Source organism: Elephas maximus, chromosome 24 (assembly GCF_024166365.1).
Source record: "Elephas maximus indicus isolate mEleMax1 chromosome 24, mEleMax1 primary haplotype, whole genome shotgun sequence".
NCBI classification, from domain to species: Eukaryota; Metazoa; Chordata; class Mammalia; order Proboscidea; family Elephantidae; genus Elephas; species Elephas maximus.
In genome coordinates this window covers 35,682,403-35,702,466 of record NC_064842.1, presented here as the reverse complement: position 1 = coordinate 35,702,466, position 20,064 = coordinate 35,682,403, and the positions used below count along the sequence as shown (strand labels likewise).

The window sequence follows — 20,064 nt, the reverse complement described above, 5'->3', positions numbered from 1 at the left end:
GGATGATTTATAAGTTCTGTAAGTGCCAAAACTTTTATAAATTTAAATTTATTGATTAAAAAGAACTTTTAATTATAGTAAATGCTTCCCTACCGTTTGAAATAGAGTGCGTGACACATAGTTGAGTCTTTCTGGATGATTCTCTGCCATCATAGTTATTGTGCTATGCTGCAATATTGTGATGTCTCCAGGATCTACAGAAAGGTGGGGGCTGTTTGCCTCTACACTAAATGGCCCCAGTTACATTTGGGTGTTTTGTCAGCTTGAGACAGTTTCTTTTATCTCCTCTTAAGTGTCCACCCCCAACGATATGATTCTTCTATTTTATCCATTATGGAGAGAAGCTAAATAAAAATGCTAAATCAAAAGAACCTGAATAAAAAATATAGTGTGTAATCTACACATAGCCAAGCTCTGGGTGGCTATCAAGACACTCAAATATTCATAATAATAGCTAAACATTTCTGCAGGGCCTATGCCTTGGCACTGAGCTGGATGCTTTACGTTGATTATTCTGAGCAAGAACTTTGTAATGCCTGTCTTGGCTACTCAGAGAATTTATATGCACGTGTGTGTGTCTGTGTGTGTGAGAGAGAGTGTGTTTGTAGTTATTTACTTCTTTGTTATTGAGTATTGACTGTATTCTACAGAATTGAAGTTGCTCAGTGAGTGATATCTGAATAAGTTAAGGTTTGTGACTATAGGTAATATTTAAGAAAATGTATGTTTACTTTTTTAAGTTTGGAATTTCTGTCTTTCTCATGCATGTGCCCGTGCCGGGTCTAAGCATAACTATTCTGTGGGTTAAGTTTGTCTTTGGCACCATGGCCCCACCTCACAGGCACCCAGACCTTTTAGGCGTGCCTGGCCTCTTTTTGCATGCTGACCTCCTTCAGCCACTCAGGGATGTTTCTGCCATGCGCCAGCCCTACTCCCCCACCTTCCAGCCCATCAAAGCATGCATATTCTGTGTCAGATTTCCTTTAAGTTGTGTCCTCCAAAGGGGTAATTAACTCTTCTTTGGATATGGCATAGTCGTGTACAAGGAGAACTGAGTAAGAAGGCAGGAGATTTGAGTTCTAATTTTGACTCAATCACAAACTAGCCAGGTGACCTAGGGCACATAATTTCCATTTCCTGGATCCCAGTTTCCTCTCGTTAAATGAGAGCTGGACCAGGGGACCTTTAAGCCTCTGACATTTTGGAATCTTGTGCTCAAAGGGCTGGCTGTGAATGCACGTATTAAATTTCTATATACTGGTTGCCATGATTCAAGAGGTATAAGCTTCTCTTTTTACTACGTGGGATTTTTTTTCCCCCCTCTAACAAGCTAACACCTTCCCTTCGTCTTCTTGGTGATTCCTTCGAGAGCAGTTGCCAGTTACTACTTAGTGACTTTTTATTTAGAGAACAGCTGATTGGAATCCAGCCTTGGTCCAAATCCTAATTTGTTTTTAAGCATATTGGGCAGGTCCCCTAATTCTAAGCCATAATTTTGTACTTAGTGCTTTACTGGTTCTCAGAGAGTATTAATATTGATATTAATAATATAGCTAATAATAATATTGATATTTACATGGAAATAAATAAAAGATCTTGGAATTCACTGCTGATTAGTGTTGGAGTTTTTATTTATCCTTCTCCACCTTCTGATTAGCATGAGTAATGGGGGAAGAATGAGACAGGCTTTCTGATTTACCTCCTGCCTTCAATTTTCGACATCAGAGCTATGTCCAGGTGAAGGACGGCAAAGTCCATCTCTGCTTTTGATGGAACATTCACTGGAAGTCTCCAGGGCCATGGCTCAAATAAAATTCTACCATGCCCTGTTTTTTCCTTCCAGAAACTCCATCGGGCAGTTCTACTCTGCCTTATAGGGTCGCTATGAGTCGGAATCGACTCAATGGCACTGGGTTTGGTTTTGGTTTTAAGGGCTTCTTGCCTCATTTCTTACCTTGGGATAATGATTTGAGCATTAAGTCCCTTCTCCTTAGTAGTAGTTACATTTCCAGTTTTGAGAAGAAGCCAAAACTCTTTTATTTTTTTATTGAACTTTAGATGAAGGTTTACAGAACAAACTAGTTTCTCATCAAACTGTACGCACATTTTTGTATGACATTGGTTAACAACCCTGCAACATGTCAACACTCTCCCTTCTCAACCCTGGGTTCCCTATTACCAGCTTTCCTGTTCCCTCCTGCCATCCAGCCCCTGCCCCGGGGCTGGTGTGCCCCTTTAGTCTTGTTTTGTTCCCTGGGCCTGTTCAGTCTTTGGCTGAAGGGTGAACCACAGAAGTGACCTCGTTACTGAGCTGAAAGGGTGTCTGGGGGCCGTAATCTCAGGGTTTCTCCAGTCTCTGTCAGGCCAGCAAGTCTGGTCTTTCTTTTTTATTAGAATTTTGTTCTACCTTTTTCTCCAGCTCTGTCTGGGACTGTCTATTGTGATCCCTGTCAAAGAAGTCAGTGGTGGTAGCCAGGCACCATCTAGTTGTGCTGGACTCTGTCTGGTGGAAGCCGTGGTAGTTGTGGTCCATTAGTCCTTTGGACTAATCTTTCTGTTGTGTCTTTAGTTTTCTTCATTCTTCTTTGCTCCTGAAGGGGTGAGACCAGTGGAATATCCTGATGGCTGCTCACAGGCTTTTAAGGCCCCAGATGCTACTCACCAAAGTAGTATAAACTACAGTATACCAATTGAGCTAGATGTTCCCTGAGACCATGGTCCCCACAACTCTTAGCCCAGCAATTTGGCCACTCAGGCAGTTTGGATGTGTCTATGGAGCTACCATGACCTTGCCTCGTAGAAGCCAAAACTCTTAATTGGCTTTTATGGTATAGTTTAGCAACAGTGATCCCTGGGTCACCTTTGATACTGTTGATGACCCTCTCCTTCAAACACTCCTTTTCTTTGGCTTCTTTTACTTCATCCTATTCTAGTCCTCTCTTTCTCTCTCTCTCTGCTCTTTACCTTTCTTGGTCAGCTCCACCCCTCCTCTTACTCTGTGCAACTCTTTAATGCTGACGTTCTTCAGGGCTCCACCCTTAACCCTCTTCTTTCTCTACATTAGATGCCACAAACTGGCAGCCAACAGGGTACAATGTGACCTATCCTTGTGTATTATTTGTTTGTAAAGTTGAATTTAGTTCCTGACATTTAAACGTTTGGATATTTCAGGCTTCCTTGGGAAAAAACAGTAGATCTGGTGATGCTGGGCCCAATTTTGGCATGGCAACAACCATCTCAAGTTGAGTGGTAGCTGTTCCCTTTAGGACAGGCTGTATACTCTCCATTTCCCTAGTGTTCCAAACACTAGTGCAATGTGCAAATGTGCTTACAACCAACTCACTTCACTCATTTGCTGCGTGGGCCTGAGGCATTTGAGTTTGTGATCTTTGTGCTATATACTTGCCAATATATTGCTTCGTATGCTTTCAGCCACTGCTCATACACCAATGATTTCTAAAAACATCCTCCAGCGCAGGTATCTTCCACTTTGGTGCCATATTTATTGAGATCGTCTGATTTATTAGTAATAAAATACTATTTGTTGAGTGCCAGGCATCATAGTGGCATTTTTATATGGATTTCTTATTTTTATCCTCCCAACAACTGCTTGAGGTAGGTATTATTATTAATATTTAACACATGAGAAACTAAGACTCAGAGAGGTGAAGTAATTTGACCAAAGGCATGCAGCTTCTAAGTGCTGGAGCTGAGATTCAAGGCCAGGGAGAGCTGACACCAAAGACCATGCTCTTAATCACTGCTACCCTCCTTGGGTGGTGTAAATGGCTAATGTGCTCAGCTGCTAACCAAAAGGTTGGAGGTTCATGTCCACCCAGAGGCACTTTGGAAGAAAGGCCGGGAAATCTACTTCCAAAAAATCAGCCATTGGAAACCCTATGGGCACAGCTCTACTCTGACACATGGGGTCGCCATAAGTCAGAATTGACTCGATGGCAACCGGTTAACTAATTGGTTATCCTGCCTTTGGACAGCTCTACCACATGGATGTAATGGGTGTCTCAAACTCAGCAACAGAACTCCTAATCTTCCTCACCAGGCCCACCCCTTCTCCTGATTCATGTCGGTTAAATGCATCATAATCATTCCTGAAGCCAGAAGCCTTCATGTCATCCTATTTTCTTCCTTCTCCATGTCCCTGCCCACAAGGCTGTGTGGACTATGACTTCTATGACCTTTCTCATTAATTCTACTTTAGATTATTTCACTATGCAAACTTACTTGCCTCAGGGAGTTCTGGCCTGGTTCGGAAGATGATACACATTAGTTGAATGAATGAACCCAGTGAACAAACAAAATGAGTCAGGATGCCATAGTGTAAAGATTTTGGAGCCCATTTTCAAATCTTGGCTCTGCCATTCACATCTGGTGATCTTGGGCAAGTTTTTTTTGAACCACTCTGAACCTTATTTTCCTCATCTGTTAACTGGGGTATTAATACATACCTCCTGGGTTATTGTGAACATAAAAGAGAATTCATGTAGAGTGCTTAGTATATTGCCTGGAACATAGCTGGTATCAACACATAATTGTTGTTAGTTGCCATTGAGTTTACCCCAACTCCTGTGACAATAGAACAGTGTTGCCCAGTCCTGCACCATCTTCACACTCATTGGTATGCTTGAGTCCACTCTTGTAGCCACTGTGTGTTTTGAGTACCTTCCAACCTAGGGAGCTAATTTTTGGAAGTAGATTACCAGGCCTTTCCTCCTAGTCTATCTTAGTCTGGAAGCTTCACTGAAACTTGTCTACCATGAGTGACCCTGCTGGTATTTGAAATACTGGCACATAGCTTCCAGCATCATAGCAACACACAAGCCACCAAGGTACAACAAAGTGACGGTTGGGTGATGGCAATACATAATAAATATCATTAATTTATAAAAGTCATTTACTCCACAAGGCAGAAAGTAAGTGCCAAATAGAGTTTCATGTATAAAAAGGAAAAACAAAAAAACCCCAAACCTGTTGCTGTCGAGCCTATTCTGACTCACAGCGAACCTACAGGACAGAGTAGAATTGCCCCACAGGGTTTCCAAGAAGCAACTGGTGGATTTGAACTTCTGACCTTTCAGTTAGCAGCCAAGCTCTTAACCACTGTGCCACCAGGGCTCCTTTTTAAATATAGAGGATAAATAGAATTTATCAGGCTTTGGGGAAGGAGTCTAAATTCTTGCCAATGCCATTTTTCGCTTTGACTCCATTCATATGAACACCTGATTCTCTTGTCAGTCAAACAAAAAGCTTTGAATTACTTTCACTGGAAGAGAAATAGCTAAAAGTTAGAAGTTTTTTTTTTTTTAACACTTTTGGCAAAAGATATACACAGAGGTGGAGCCAACATGGCACTATAGACAGAAGTACCACACTGTCCCACCACAGTAAAGGCCCAAAAAACTAAGTAAAACAGAGACAAACATCAATCCTTGAACCCTAAGTGTCAAACGAAGAGATAAAGAACTCAACCAAACACTAAATGGAATAAGAAACTGACAGAGAACAGAGAGGGAAGAGAGATATGAACAGAGGTCCTCTATAGGTTAACACAGCACAGATTCACCATCTTGGACTCCTGTCAGAGATCAGCAGACAGGGAGTACAGGAAAGCAGTTTCACGGAGCACCCAGCAGGAGACAGAGCGTCCTGTAACCAGTGATACATGCTTTCCCACTCCCTACCTTTCCTCTCCCTGCTCGGCCTCCACCACTTCCCGGTGGGCTGAGCAACTGCAGCCCAGGAGGCACTCACTGGCTCTGTGCTGCATGGATTTGTCCCACCCATACCCACACCAGGTGGCTACTTCTGTACCATTTCTTTGTTGCTTTTTTTAGCTTCTTTTGGTTTCTTCCCTGCCTCTTACCTTCTCCCCCTCCTTTCTCTCGGACACCTGGCTCTGTGTGCCATTTTTGCTTCTTCTTGACAGGCTCTGAAGCGCTCTTTGGACTGAGGAACTGCTTCCCCAGTCCATGCTGCCACACTGGTGGGATCCCTGGGGCCTTTTTTGTTGTCGGTTGTTTTCTTTTTTCCTTTTCTTCATTTCTCAATTTTTTGTCTCTCTCTACTTACCTTCTTTTCCTGTCTCCTGAATACCATCTCTGCCCCTTCTAGCCAGGTTGTACTGCACGGCTTAGAAGCCAGAGCCACTTCTCCGGTTTGCGCAGCTGCGTCGGTGGGATCCCTGGAGGCCTTTTCTTTTTTTTTTTTTTAAGTCATTAATTTTTACTTTTTGTTTTTCTTCATTTCTCAGTTTCTCATCTCTACTTTCCTTCTTTTCCTGTCTCCTGAATACCTGGCACTATGTGCCATCTCCACTCCTTCTAGATGGGCTGTGCTTTGAGGCCTGGGAGCCACTTCCCTGGTTGCTGGTGGGATCCTTGGGGGCATTTCTTTTTTTTTTTCTATTTTAAAATATTTATTTATTTTTCTCCTGTTTTTCTTCATTTCTTGGTTTCTCATCTCTCCACTTCAATGGCAGTCTCCCTCAGCACTTTTTTTTTTTTTTTGGCTCCTGTTTCTCTCTCTTCTTTCCCATATGCACATTAGCTCCACACATCACAATCTCCACTCTCCCTCCTGCCTACCTGCACTGTGTGCTGAACATTGCACCCCTGAGCATCAGAGGCATGACCTGTTGGAACGTGCCCTGCACTGACTGCTCTGTTGGCCCCAGCATGTGCCACAAATAACCCATCAGAAATGAGGACTGTAAAAGTTTTATTTCTTATTTTGATGTGACTATATTTATATATACATTAGCCAATTTTTTCCTTCTACATTCCCATTCCTCTGCCACTAATATAACATGCATTAATAGTAGTTAGTTTTACACCTTGTATTTTAAGTTACAGGATATCAAAGGGCAAGTGTGACGCAGCTGGAAGAGGAATGGACATCATCCAAAAAAAAAAAAAAAAAATCCAAAGATGGGTAAAATAAATTTTTATCTTATTTGGAGGAGAGGGTTAACATGCTTTTGGTTTTACAAGATGTATTAAACCTGTTGCCATCGAGTGGGTTCTGTCCCATAGCCACCCTATAGGACAAAGTGGAACTGCCCCATAGGGTTTCCTAGGCTGTAAATCTTTACAGGAGACTGCCACATCTTTCTTCTGTGGAGTAGCTGGTGCACTTGAACCACTGACCTTTCAGTTAGCAGCTGAGAGCTTTGAACTGCACCATGTGGAAGCATCATTTCACTATTGTCTTCATTTGGAATTAAATATGATTAAAGAGATTTGTAAGGATGCCAAGCTGACAAGAAGTGAATTTTAGTAGCTTAGTACAAATTCAATATAACTAAGCTAGAACTATAATTCTTTGCATTCTCTTCCCTGTTTGGTTACAGGGAAAACTTTGCATGGGATTTGGAAGGTGGAAGTTAAGAATCAGGCATTTTTACACTCTGGAGGTTGGAGTACAGTGCCAGGCACATGGCAGTTCATACACATTGCTGGTGATCTGCTGGCTGACCTAGTTGTTGTAGGGAAACACCTAAACACACAGCTCCTCTATTTCCTTTTGTGTCTCCTCATTCAACTTCTCCAAATTCTGGGCCAGGCATGTGTGCAGCTCTGTGGCAAAGGTGTCCAATTTCTCTTGCAAGTCACCGGTGTTATTAAAGTTGATGGTGCTTAGAGACAGATGTGGACTCCAGTTGGTCTTATTGAGTTCCAGTGTTTAAAAGAAAGTGACAATAACGAAAGCAGGCAAAGAAGATCCAAAATACAAGATAATAGGGGTCCTTAAAGAAAACCAGTATAACAGAGTGCTAAATACTCTAATTCAGAAAACTTTTCTGAAATTAAAAAATATTTGAAACCACATATTGAAAATACAGAGTACATACCTGAGAATACTGATCCTGAGTGACTAATATCAAGATACCCATATACCCGTTGCTGCTGAGTCAATTCCGACCCATAGTGACCCTATAGGACAGAGTAGAACTGCCCTGTAGTGTTTACAAGGAGCAGCTGATGGATTTGAACTGCCGACCTTTTGGTTAGCAGCCAAGCTCTTAACCACTACGCCACCAAGGCTCCAAATATACAGTACAGTAAAATTACTGAACTTCAAAAAAATAAAAAAGAGAAAAAAATCCTTTGGGCATCTAGGCAAAAAGGTTATCATCAGGCTCTGACAATAACCTTGAATCAGTTTCCTGTTGCTTCTGTAACAAATTACCGCAAACTTGTGGCTACATTCTCTAATAATGTAAAAAAAAAAAAAAATTTTTTTTTTTTTTTAATAATGTAGGTATAGTATAACTCTAAAAATGGGTGAGGGGAGATGGAGACAGTGTATTAAAAAATGTATTTTAAACTGTTCTTCCTAATTGCATTGATGGTGGATACATTAGTATTGTTATTCTGAAGTATGATGTGTGTAATGTGGAATAGTGTAAATGAGTAATTATAAGATATTCTAATTTATCATCCCAATGTACTTGCAAACTAGGATTCTTAATGTGGAAGAAAGGATATAGAGATACAATACCAAGAGGTTAAATGCAAGACCTTGTAGTCCTGAATTTGAACTGCAAGTAGCACTATGAACTCATGAGATATTTTGTCTTAAATATGTATGTCTAAATATGTGTGTGTATGTGTGTTTCCTAACTGTACATTGAAGAGACCAAAAATAATGATGAACTGAGGGAATCAGCTACCCTAATGCTCAGATTGTGGTCTTGAAATTGTTGTTGTGTAGTTAGTTGCCATCAAGTTGGCAACTCTCATAGCCATCTAGTGCTGCTATAACAGAAATACCACAAGTGGATGGTTTTAACAAAGAGAAGTTTGTTCTCTCACAGTCCAGTAGGCTAGAAGTCCAGCTCCAGGGGAAGGCTTTTTCTCTCTGCCTGCTCTGGAGGAAGGTCCTTGTCCTCAGTCTTCCCATGGCCTGGGAGCATCTCAGCACAGTAACCTCAGGTCCAAAGGACTTGCTCTACTCTTAGCATTCCTTTCTTGGTGGTATGAGGTCCCCATGTCTCTGCTAGCTTCTCTCTTTTATATCTCAAAAGAAATTGGCTCAAGACATTATCTAATCTTGTAGATCTCATCAATATAACTGCCACTAATCCATCTTAATACATCATAGTGATACGATTTACAACATATAGAAAAATCACATAAAGTGGTGGAAACAATCACACAATACTGAGAATCATGGCCCAGCTAATTTGACAGACATTTTGAGGGGATACAATTCAATCCATGACAGCAACTCAACGCACTCAGTGTATTCTTTTATGTGTAAAATAATGAAACATTGCCCCATCCTTCCTATGCCATTCCCATGACAGTTGGTGTACGTGACTCCATAGTTTTCAGTATTGTATCAAGCCATTTTATTGAAGGTTTTCCTCATTTTGTTGACCCTCTGCTTTACCAACCATGATGTCCTTCTCTAGAGATTGGTCTTTCCTGATGACACGGGCTCCTTAGAAATGAGGATGGTGAGATTTCAGCTTGCTTACATTGAACAAATCATCAGGTGTTGAAAAGCTACTAGCCTATTAAAATAACCTGGAGCTTCTTGGAGAAATGTCTGATTATAGGTCTGGAGCAGTAAATGTACAAGATGAACCTAGAACATCTTATCATATCACAGACTAAAGAAGTTATCAAAGACTACTAAAAATCATATCAAAAGACTCAGAACTCAACTTGAGGAGGCTACCATTGGCCAATGACAAGTAATTTTGAGGTTCAAAAAGGGTAGTAACTGAAATTAACTATAACCTCTCATAAATGTTTTAAATCCATGAGTTCATTTTGATATTAAAAGAAGCTAATCGGTCATTTTCAGAGGATGATAGGGAGCCAACCATCTTTATAAAAGCACGGCAACTAATAAGTGAAAAAAAAATAGAATTAGAATATCATCATTTTACTACCTGTAACGAATGAATTTTAATGAATGAATTAATGGCACCACTAGGCAGTGAGCATCAATTGTTCCTAAATCCAGGCATCATGTGCCTTCAGACAAAACAAAACACAAAACCACCTATATCAGGGACTGGCAAACTTTTTTGGTAAGAGATCAGACAGTAGATATTTCAGGGTTTGTGGTCCATATGGTTTCTGTCCCAACTTCTCAACTCCGCCTTTGTAGGGTGAAAAAAGCAGCCACGGATGGAACTTAAACAAATGGGTGTGTCTATGTTCTAATAAGACGTTATTTACAAAATCAGTATTTAATCAGTAGACATTAGTTTGCCTACGCCTGAACTATAGTCTTGCTAAAAGGATTGAATAAGCCTCTAGAACCAGCTGTCCATTTGCAGGAAATACGAAGGATAGAGAAACATAACTGCATCGTGATTAAGCAATTTGCAAAAATCAAATTATGGGAAACTATACAGGTCAACCTGTCAGGTTTCTTCAACAAATATATTCTAAGAAAAGTAAAAGAGATAGAAAGGAATTCTGTAAATTAAGGACTTGGAGTATTTTTTTCGATGGGCAAAACTAAATTCTTGAGTCTGGAGATGCATACTTGGGTGCAAACTATAAAGAAATGCTTGGAAGTGATAACTATAAAGATCATCTTCCCCTTAAAGATCTACAGGATCAGCTGTGTCAACACTCAAATTTCCACATATGTGTGGATCTGATTTCAGATTCACTGTTGTGTTCTATTCATTTTTTTTTTTTGTGGTGATATCACACTGTCTTAATTACTATATGTTTTAATTTATAGTGTCTTTTTAACATCTTATAGGTGTTTCCCTTTATGTTTATTTATTTTTCCTGGAGAGGGTGTTGGCTATTCATGACCCTTTTATTCTTCCAGATACATTTTAGAATTTGGTTGACAAGTTTTATAAGATAATAACAACAGCAATAATGACAAAACAAAAGTCGGTGGTGATTTTGATTGGAACTGCATGGGCTCTATGGATCAATTTTTTGGGGGGAGTATTGACAGTTTTATAATCTTTTAATTTCAGGTCTATGAATATATAGGATTTCTCTTCATTAATTTAGGTCTTCTTTAATTTTTTCAATAAAGTTTTATGTTTTATTCATAAATATCTCAAACATTTTTGTTAGTTTTATTCCTAAGTATATTATATGTTTTTTGCTATTGTAAATGGTATCTTTTCATTGTTTTCAAAACATTTGTTGATGGCATATAGAAATGCAGTTGCCATTTTAAATCAATTTTGTTTACAGAAATCTTGTTAGTCTTTGATCCTTCAAATTATTTATTTGTGGACCATTTTGGGATTTCATCAAAGAATCTAATAATACCAGTTGTTATTAACAGCATCATAACTACTGGTAGAGTCTGAAAATACCTAGTGTTAATGAGGATATAAAACAAGCAAAACTCTTATAAACTGATGGTAGGAATGTGAATGAGTATTCCTACTTTAGGAAATAACTTGGCATTCTCTTGTTGTTAACTGTTGTGGAGTCAACCCCCAAACCAGGGTTCCTTGCACAACAGAACAAAAAGCTGCTTGGTCCTATGCCACCCTCATGATTTGGGTGTTGTCAAACTGTTGTGGTTCATGAGGTTTTTATAGGCTGATTTTCAGAAGTAGATCTCCAGGCCTTTCTTCCTAGCCCATCTTAGTCTGAAAGCTCTGCTGAAACCTGTTCAGCATCGTATCAACACACAAGCTTCCACTGACAGATGAATTGGGGCTGTGCATGAGGTAGACTGGCCAGGAATCGAACCTAGGTCCCTAAAAGGCGAGAATTATACTGCATTCTAGTTTTTTTTTTTTTTTTATTACTTATACTTTTTTTCCCTTGTCTTTACTGGCTACCATAAAATGTTAGATAAAAATAGTGACAGTAGGCACCTTTATTTTGTTTCTAATTTTAAAGGGAATGCTTTTAGTGATTCACCATTGTGTATGATATTTGCTATAGGTTCTTTGTAGGTACTTCTTATCGCATAAAAACATTTTCTTTCTAGTATAATTAGGTTACTTTTTTTTTAATCATAAGAAGATATTCAATTTTCTTAATCTTTTGCATCTATTGAGATAATTTTTTTTCTTCTTTTACCCACTAATGTGGTAAATTGTATTAATTTTCTGATGTTAAACAACTTTCAGTAAGGAGGAAAATCCAATTTGGTCATAATTTTCATTTTCATCGTTGCTAGATTACATTTGCTAATATTTTGTTTGTTTTTTCAAGTTAAACGAAATTTGCCATACTCTTTGAATCAAAATATGTAGAATCACATCTTACTAGAACTGCTTTTTCTTAAGGGATAGGGCTAACTAATCCCTTGACAACTCTATTTCATATCTCAGAATTTATGAATTATGATACAACAATATACAATATAAGAATTAGTTTTATATTAAAATAAATGTACTTTTAAGTTCTAACTTTTCTTAATGTGAACCAGAGTGACATTCTATTACATTAAATTAGGCTAATGACAGACATTTTGTTTTTCCGTATTTATTATCATTGAAATTAAAAAAAAATTTACTGTCCAGTTGATTCTGACTCATAGCGACCCTATAGGATACAGTAGAACTGCCCCATAGAGTTTCCAAGGAGTGGCTGGTGGATTTTAACTGCTGACCTTTTGGTTAGCAATTGAGCTTTTGACCATTGCACCTGGTGTGTAAGCCCCAGGTCTTCCAATCTCCTTCAGCCACACCCACACACCCACACCCACCCACCCACACACACGATTTTGATTCATTTTTGAAATTCCAGATAAGCAGGTTCCCACCATTTTAACATTTTTACACCTCTATGTTTTTTGTCTTGAGAAAGCTGGATACTTGATATCAAAGATTTTACTTTTAAAATAAACCACCAAGAAACTGATGACATCACATAATAGTTAAAATTGTTTAATTCTGCTGGTTTGAAATGAAATGTGAAGCTCACCATGCCTGTAACTTTAGCAATATTTAAAAATATATCTTAACCCAAAGTATTTTAAAAAGATTTAAAAAAGAAGTACATAAGTATTCAGTCGTAGTGAATTTGAGGCATACGTTAAACCAGATGCTAATTTCTTAGCAGCAATTTTGTTAAGTACTTTTTGCAATTTTCTTTCACAGAGAGCGTTTTAGAAAAGGCTTTTCCCAAATCTTATCAAGTGTATCAAAACCAAAACCAAAACCAAATCCATTGCCATTGAGTTGATCTCAACGCATAGCGACCCTATAGGACAGGTTAGAACTGCCCCACAGGGTTTCCAAGGCTGTAAATCTTTACAGAAGCAGATTGCCACATCTTTCTCCCATGGAGAAGCTGGTGTGTTCAACCTGCTGACCTTTTGATTAGCAGCCGTGTGCTTAACCACCGTGCCAGCAGGGCTTCTATCTAGTGTATTGTAGTATTTCTAGAGAAACGAAAAAAAAAAAAAAAAAAAAGAAAGACTTAATATTGCTAATATGGCAATACTACCCAATTGATCTGAAGAGTTAATGCAATTCCTATCAAATTCCAGCTAGCTTATTTTCAGGTATTGACAAACTAATGCTAAAATTCAGGTAAAAACTCAAGGGACTCAGAATTGCCAAAATAATCTCACAAGGGGAAAAAAAAGAAGAATAAAATTTGAAAACTTATACAAAACTACAGTAATCAGACAGTGTGATACTGGCATAAGGATAGACCTATAGATCAATGGAATAAAAAACAGAGTTCAGATATTAACCCTTACATATATATACAGGCAATTAGCTCTTCAACTCTTCAAAAAGAGTGACAAGATTATTTAATGGGGAAAGAATAATCTTTACAAAAAATGGTACTGGGGGAAGACAACTGGACAGCCACATGTAAAAGAATGAAGTTGGATCTCTATCTCACACCATATACAAAAATTAACTGAAAATGGATCATCAATCTAAATGTAAGAGCTAAAATGACAAAAGTCTTAAAAGAAAACAGAGGCTAAATCTTCATGACCTTGGATTTGCCAATGGTTTCTTTGATATGATATCAAAGACACAAGCAACAAAAGAAAAAAATAGATAAATTAGACTTCATCAAAATTTAAAATCTTTGTGCTTCAAAGGACACTATCAAGAAAGTGAAAAGAAAACACTAAGTAGACGATAGATAAGTGGTAACTTTCATGAAAGGTAAGACAGTACACAACACTGGGGAAGCCAGCACAACTTGTACAAGGCAAGGTCATGGAAGCTCCATAGACACATCCAAACTCCCTGAGGGGCCGAATTACTGGGCTGAGGGCTGTGGGGACCATGGTCTCTAGGAATACCTAGCTCAATTAGCATAACATATTTTATAAAGAAAATGTTCTACATTCTACCTTGGTGAGTAGAGCCTGGGGTCTTAAAAGTTCATGAGTGGCCACCTAAGGTACTCCACTGGTCTCACCCAGTCTGGAGCAAGAACAATGAAGAAAAACAAAGACACAAGGGAAAGATTAGTCCAAAGGACTAATGGACCACAACTACCACAGGCTCCACCAGTCTAAGTCCAGCACAACTAGGTGGTGCTCAGCTACCACCACTGACTGCTCTGACAGGGATCACAATAGAGAGTCCCAGACAGAGCTGGAGAAAAATGTAGAACAAAATTCTAACTCACACACACACAAAAAGACCAGACTTACTGGTCTGACAGAGACTGGAGAAACCCCGAGTATGGCCCATGGACACCATTTCAGCTCAGTAATGAAATCAGTCCTGAGGCTCACCCTTCAGCCAAAGATTAGACAGGCCCATAAAACAAAAGGAGACAAAATGGGCATACGACCTGGGGGCAGGGATGAGAGGGCAGGAGGAGACAGGAAAGCTGGTAATGGGGAACCAAAGGTTGAGAAGGGGAGAGTGTTGACGCATTGTGGGGTTGGCAACCAATGCCACAAAACAATATAAGTATTAATTGTTTAATGAGAAACTAGTTTGCTCTGTAAACCTTTATCTAAAATACAATAAAAAAAACTTTTTTTTAAACAAATACATTACTAAAAAAAAAAGCAAGTGAAAAGACAAAAAGCAGAATGGAAATACATATTTTAAAATCGTGTATCTTATAAAGGATTTACATCTAGAATATATAAAGAGCTTTTACAACTCAATAATAAAAAGATAAATACCGGATTAAAAATGAGAAAAGGATCTGAATAGATATTTCTCCAAAGAAGGTGTACAAATAAGTATATGAAAAGAAGCTCAATATCATTAGTCATTGGAAAAATACAAATCAAAACCCAAACGAGATACCCACCTCAAACACATTAGGATACTATAGTAAAAAAGGCAGATAATAACAAACGTCGGCAAGGATGTGAGAAAACGAGCCCTTGTACACTGCTGGTGAGAATGTAAAATAGTTCAGTTACTTAGGAAAACAGTGTAATGATTCCTAAAAATGCTAAATAAAATTTAAGCATTTGACTGTAATTCAGTCCTAGGTATATACCCAAGAGAAATGAAAACGTATCAGCACAAAAGGTTGTACAGGAATGTTTATAGCAGGGTTACTTATAATAGCCAAAAAGCAGAAACAACCCAAATGTCCATCAAATAACGAACAGCCAAACAAAATGTGGTATACCCATACAATGCAATATTATTCAGTCGTAAAAAGAATGAAGTACTGATGCATGCTACAACGTGGATGGGCCTTGACAAGAAGCCACGCATAAAAGACCATATCATAGTTTCATTTATATAAATGCCCAGAATAGGCAAATATAGAGAGACAGAAAGTACATTATTGGTTGCCTAGGGCTGGGAGTAGATATGGGAAGGGAATGGAGATTTGGGGGTGATAGCTACAGGTTACAGGATTTCTTTTTAGGGCGATGAAAATGTTCTAAAATTTTATTGCTATATGGCTGCACAACTCTGAGTACACTAAAAACCACTGAACTGTACACTTTAAATGGGTGAGTTGTATGGTAGGTGAATTATATCTCAATGAAACTGTTACAAAAAAAGTCATGGTTCTTTGAGCATAGATAAATTTAGTGTTTGAAGTACTGCACATATTCCACTGTTCTGCCAATTAAGGACGGAAATATTTCAAACTGTTCCAAAGAATATTCCTGTATAATTTCATTATACACAATAAAAAGATGATTATAGTTTGTTATTTTTATTAGGTGGTTACACCATGAGGTGTGATTGTAGATACAGCAGGTGGGCATGTGAGAAACATGATGGCTAACCCCAGTCAGGCCCCATCTGAGCATCAGTGGTTAAGCAACCTGAAGCCAGGTGAAGACAGAGAAGGTATGTGGCTAGGTAAAACACAACATATATTTGAGGCCTCAAGTATTATGGCGGAGAAAGGAAAAAGATTTGGAGAGTAAGACAGAAGCATATTTGACAACAACTTTTCTCTTGAAAGTTAATTTTTGGGTCTATAGGAAATAGGGGCCCTGGTGGTACAGTGGTTAAGAGCTTGCCTGGTAACCAAAATGTTGGCAGTTTGAATTTACCAGCTGTTCCTTGGAAACCCCATGGGGCAGTTCTCGTCTGTCCTATAGGGTTGCTATGAGTCAGAACCAATTCGACAGCAATGGGTTTTTTGTTTGTTTGTTTTTTGGAAATAAGGCTCAGGATAAATAAATTTATTTTGAATAATAGCTTTCAGTGAGCACTATCCGCTCAATTCTGCTTTGAGTGGATTTTTCACCTGAGTGGTTATAACTCATGTCTCACCTCACTAAAGAAAAAACTACACTGTGGAATCAAATCAGCTTCTCTCCTTTACTGATGTTGTTAGTTGCCATCACATTGGTTCTGTCTCATAGTGACCCTATTACAATAGAATGAAACACTGCCTGGTCCTGCGCCATCCTCACAATCACTGCTATGTTTAAATCCACTGTTGCAGTCACTTCGTCAATCCATCTCATTGAGAGTCTTCTTGTTTTTTGTTTAACCAAGCATGATGTCCTTCTCCAGGTACTGGTCCCTCTTGATAACATGTCCAAACATATGACACAAAGTCTCGCCATCCTTACTTCTAAGGAGCATTCTGGCTGTATTTCTTCCAAGATAGATTTTTTCATTCTTCTGGCAGTCCACGGTACATTCAAAATTCTTTGCCAACACCATAACTCAAAGGCATCAATTCTTCTTCGGTTTTCTTTATTCATTGTCCAGGTTTTGCATGCAAATTAGGCTATTGAAAATGCCATGGCTTGGGTCAGGTGCGCCTTTGTCCTCAAAGTGACATCTTTGCTTTGTAACACTTTAAAAGAGGTCTTTTGCAGCAAATCTGCCTAATGCAATACGTTGTTTGACTTCTTGACTGCTGCTCCCATGGGCCTTGATTATGAATCCAAGTAAAATGAAATTCTCGATAACTTCAATTTTTCTCTGTTTATCATGATGTTGCTTATTGGTCCAGTTGTGAGAATTTTTGTTTTCTTTATGTTGATGTGTAATAAGGCTGGACTCTATAGTCTTTGATCTTCATCAGTAAGTGCTTCGAGTTCTCTTTGGTTTCAGCAAGCAAGGTTGTGTCATCTGCATATTGCAGGTTGTTAATGAGTCTTCCTCTAATCCTGATGCCACATTCTTCTTCATATAGTACAGCTTCTTGGATTATTTTTTCCACATACAGGTTGAATAAGTATGGTAAGAGGAGAATAGAACCCTGATGCATACTTTTCCTGATTTTAATCCGCATACTATCTCCTTGTTCATTTCAAACGACTGCCTCTTGTTCTCTGTACAGTTTCCCCATAAGCACAGTTAAGTGTTCTGTAATTCCCATTCTTTGATGTGCTGTCCATAATTTGCTGTGATCCACATAGTCAAATGGCTTTGCATAATCAATTAAACACAGATAAACATCTTTCTGCCATTTTCTGCTTTCAGCCAAGAACCATCTGACATCAGAGATGGTATTTCTCATTCTACATCCTCTTCTGAATCCGGCTTGAATTTCTGACAGTTCTCTATTGATGTACTGCTGCAACCATTTTTGAATTATCTTCAGCAAAATTTTACTTGTGAGTGATATTGTGATAGGCTGGGTTCCCTAGGGAAGTAAAATCTCTGAAGTGTACATGTATGTATATATATGTATATGTATATATTCATAATGTTTTCACTGGAGAGTTTTCAGAAGTAGACTGTCAGGTCCTTCTTCTTAGTTTGTCTTAGCCGGAATGCTCCGCTGAAACCTGTCCAGTATGGTTGACCCTGCTGGTGTTAGAAATACGAATGGCATAACTTCCAGCATCACAGCAACATGCAAGCTACCAAAATATGACAAGCTGACAGATGAATGGTGGCCTTTAGCTATAAACAGAAGTAAATGCGTCCCTGCTTTTAATAGAGAGCAACAATGCACTTTCTTTTATAGAAAAATGACTGGACTTAACTGTGTGTTAAGACTTGGTTCTCAGCTTAGCTTATTTAGTTGATTTTGTCCTGGAATATGAACAAATGACTGGTGGCAGATATAGCAAAAATATTCTCCATTGAGTGGCTAGCCTTGTGAAGAACCTTCTTATTGAAGTTCAGAGTGTCAAGGAGTACTTTTTTTCTTTTATCACCTGTATATACTTTCTGGGTCTTTAAAATGTTTTCTCTTGAAGTTTCCAATGTAATATCCCTTCCTGTATTTCTAGCAAACTTTAAAACAAAGTTGTTGTTTGACCCAGCCATAATGGTACTATTAGAACCATTTCAGAAGTGCTCAAACTTGTCAAGAATGTAGTCATTTTCATACAGAGAAGAAAGCTTATTTTGAAGAATCTCATAAACCAGATATGTCTCAACAGGCCTATTTTTCATATTCAGGTCTCTTACTTTAACTTGTCACCATTCATTGACCACTATGACTAAGTTTTACATCATATATGGAAGAAATTGTTTATGAAAAGAATAATCTGCTGTTGGAATCTCTGGGTTCTTAAAAAAATTTAGAATGTGTGTTTCACAGCCCCGAAAACCCGTTTCACAAAGTCTCCAAGTTCTTAGTTATCACTTCATGTCAGCAATGTAACATGTCTACGATGTTAACATTTCTACCTGTGCTTTCTAAATGCCATACATTAATTCTAAAGTTATCTGCAGAAAGATGTGTTCAGAATCATTACTTTGTTGAAATGAAATTTATGCAATGTATGTGTGCTTTTGCAAAATTTCATGAGGGCTTGCTTCTATCATAGGAACATGGGCTTCAATATTGGGATCCCTAAGGGCTATGAGTCAGAAATGACTTAATGGCAACAGGTTTGGGTTTTTTTCTTTTCTTTTTTTTGGTTTAGGGCTGGAACCATGGAGGCAAAGTGGTTAAGAGCCTGGCTGCTAACCAAAATTTTGGCAGGTTAAATCCACCAGGTGCTCCTCGGAAACCCCATGGGGCAGTTCTACTCTGTCCTAGAGGGTCGCTATGAGTCGGGATCAACTTGATGGCAATGGGTTTTGGTTTATATTTATTTAAAAATACAAGATTGGAAGCTAACACTCTCTGTAATAACAATGTTGCCAATTTCTTTTTCTAACCCCATGGGTGTATTCTTTGGGGTCTAGCTTCTGCCTTTTTTTGTAGATCTCCTTTTAGAATCTTCACCTTGGGTGAGCCCTAAACTCTGTCTCCTGTTCCCTCTACTCCCCCTGGTCATCAAAACAGATGCTCAAAGTCACTAGGGTTCAGCAAATGACTCTAGAATGAAAATTAGACCTACTTCTCTAGATTCCTGCTTTCTTTTGGGTTTATGTCTGAGGATTCTCTGTTTATAATCATCTTACAATGAAAACAATTAAAATATCTTATCCGAAATTTTCAATTGCTTTTAATGGAGGGTTATTCAGGCTAAATAGTAAGCCATAGCATTGAAAATAGAAGTTCTTGGCCTAATCTTTGCTTCATACATTTAGGAAACGGTACTACTTTTTATTGGTCATACCCCTTTCCCACTTGCCTGATTCAATACCTTTGTTCTTGCTGTTCTTTTCTGCCAAAATCACCTTCCCCTACCTCAGTATCTTCCAACCCTACTCATTATTCAAGTTTCAGCTCAGACAAAACTCCTCCATGCGATCTTTAATTCCACTAGGAAGAAGAAGTCTTTCCCTTTCCTTGAATTCCCATTACACAT

The 20,064-nt window shown here is 38.6% G+C and overlaps 1 pseudogene; it reads right to left on the bottom strand.

Annotated features, from left to right (window-relative positions):
- Positions 1-18,373: 18,373 nt before the first annotated feature.
- LOC126067065 (serine/threonine-protein phosphatase 2A 55 kDa regulatory subunit B delta isoform-like) lies at positions 18,374-19,129 on the bottom strand (annotated as a pseudogene).
- Between the last annotated feature and the right edge of the window lie 935 nt (positions 19,130-20,064).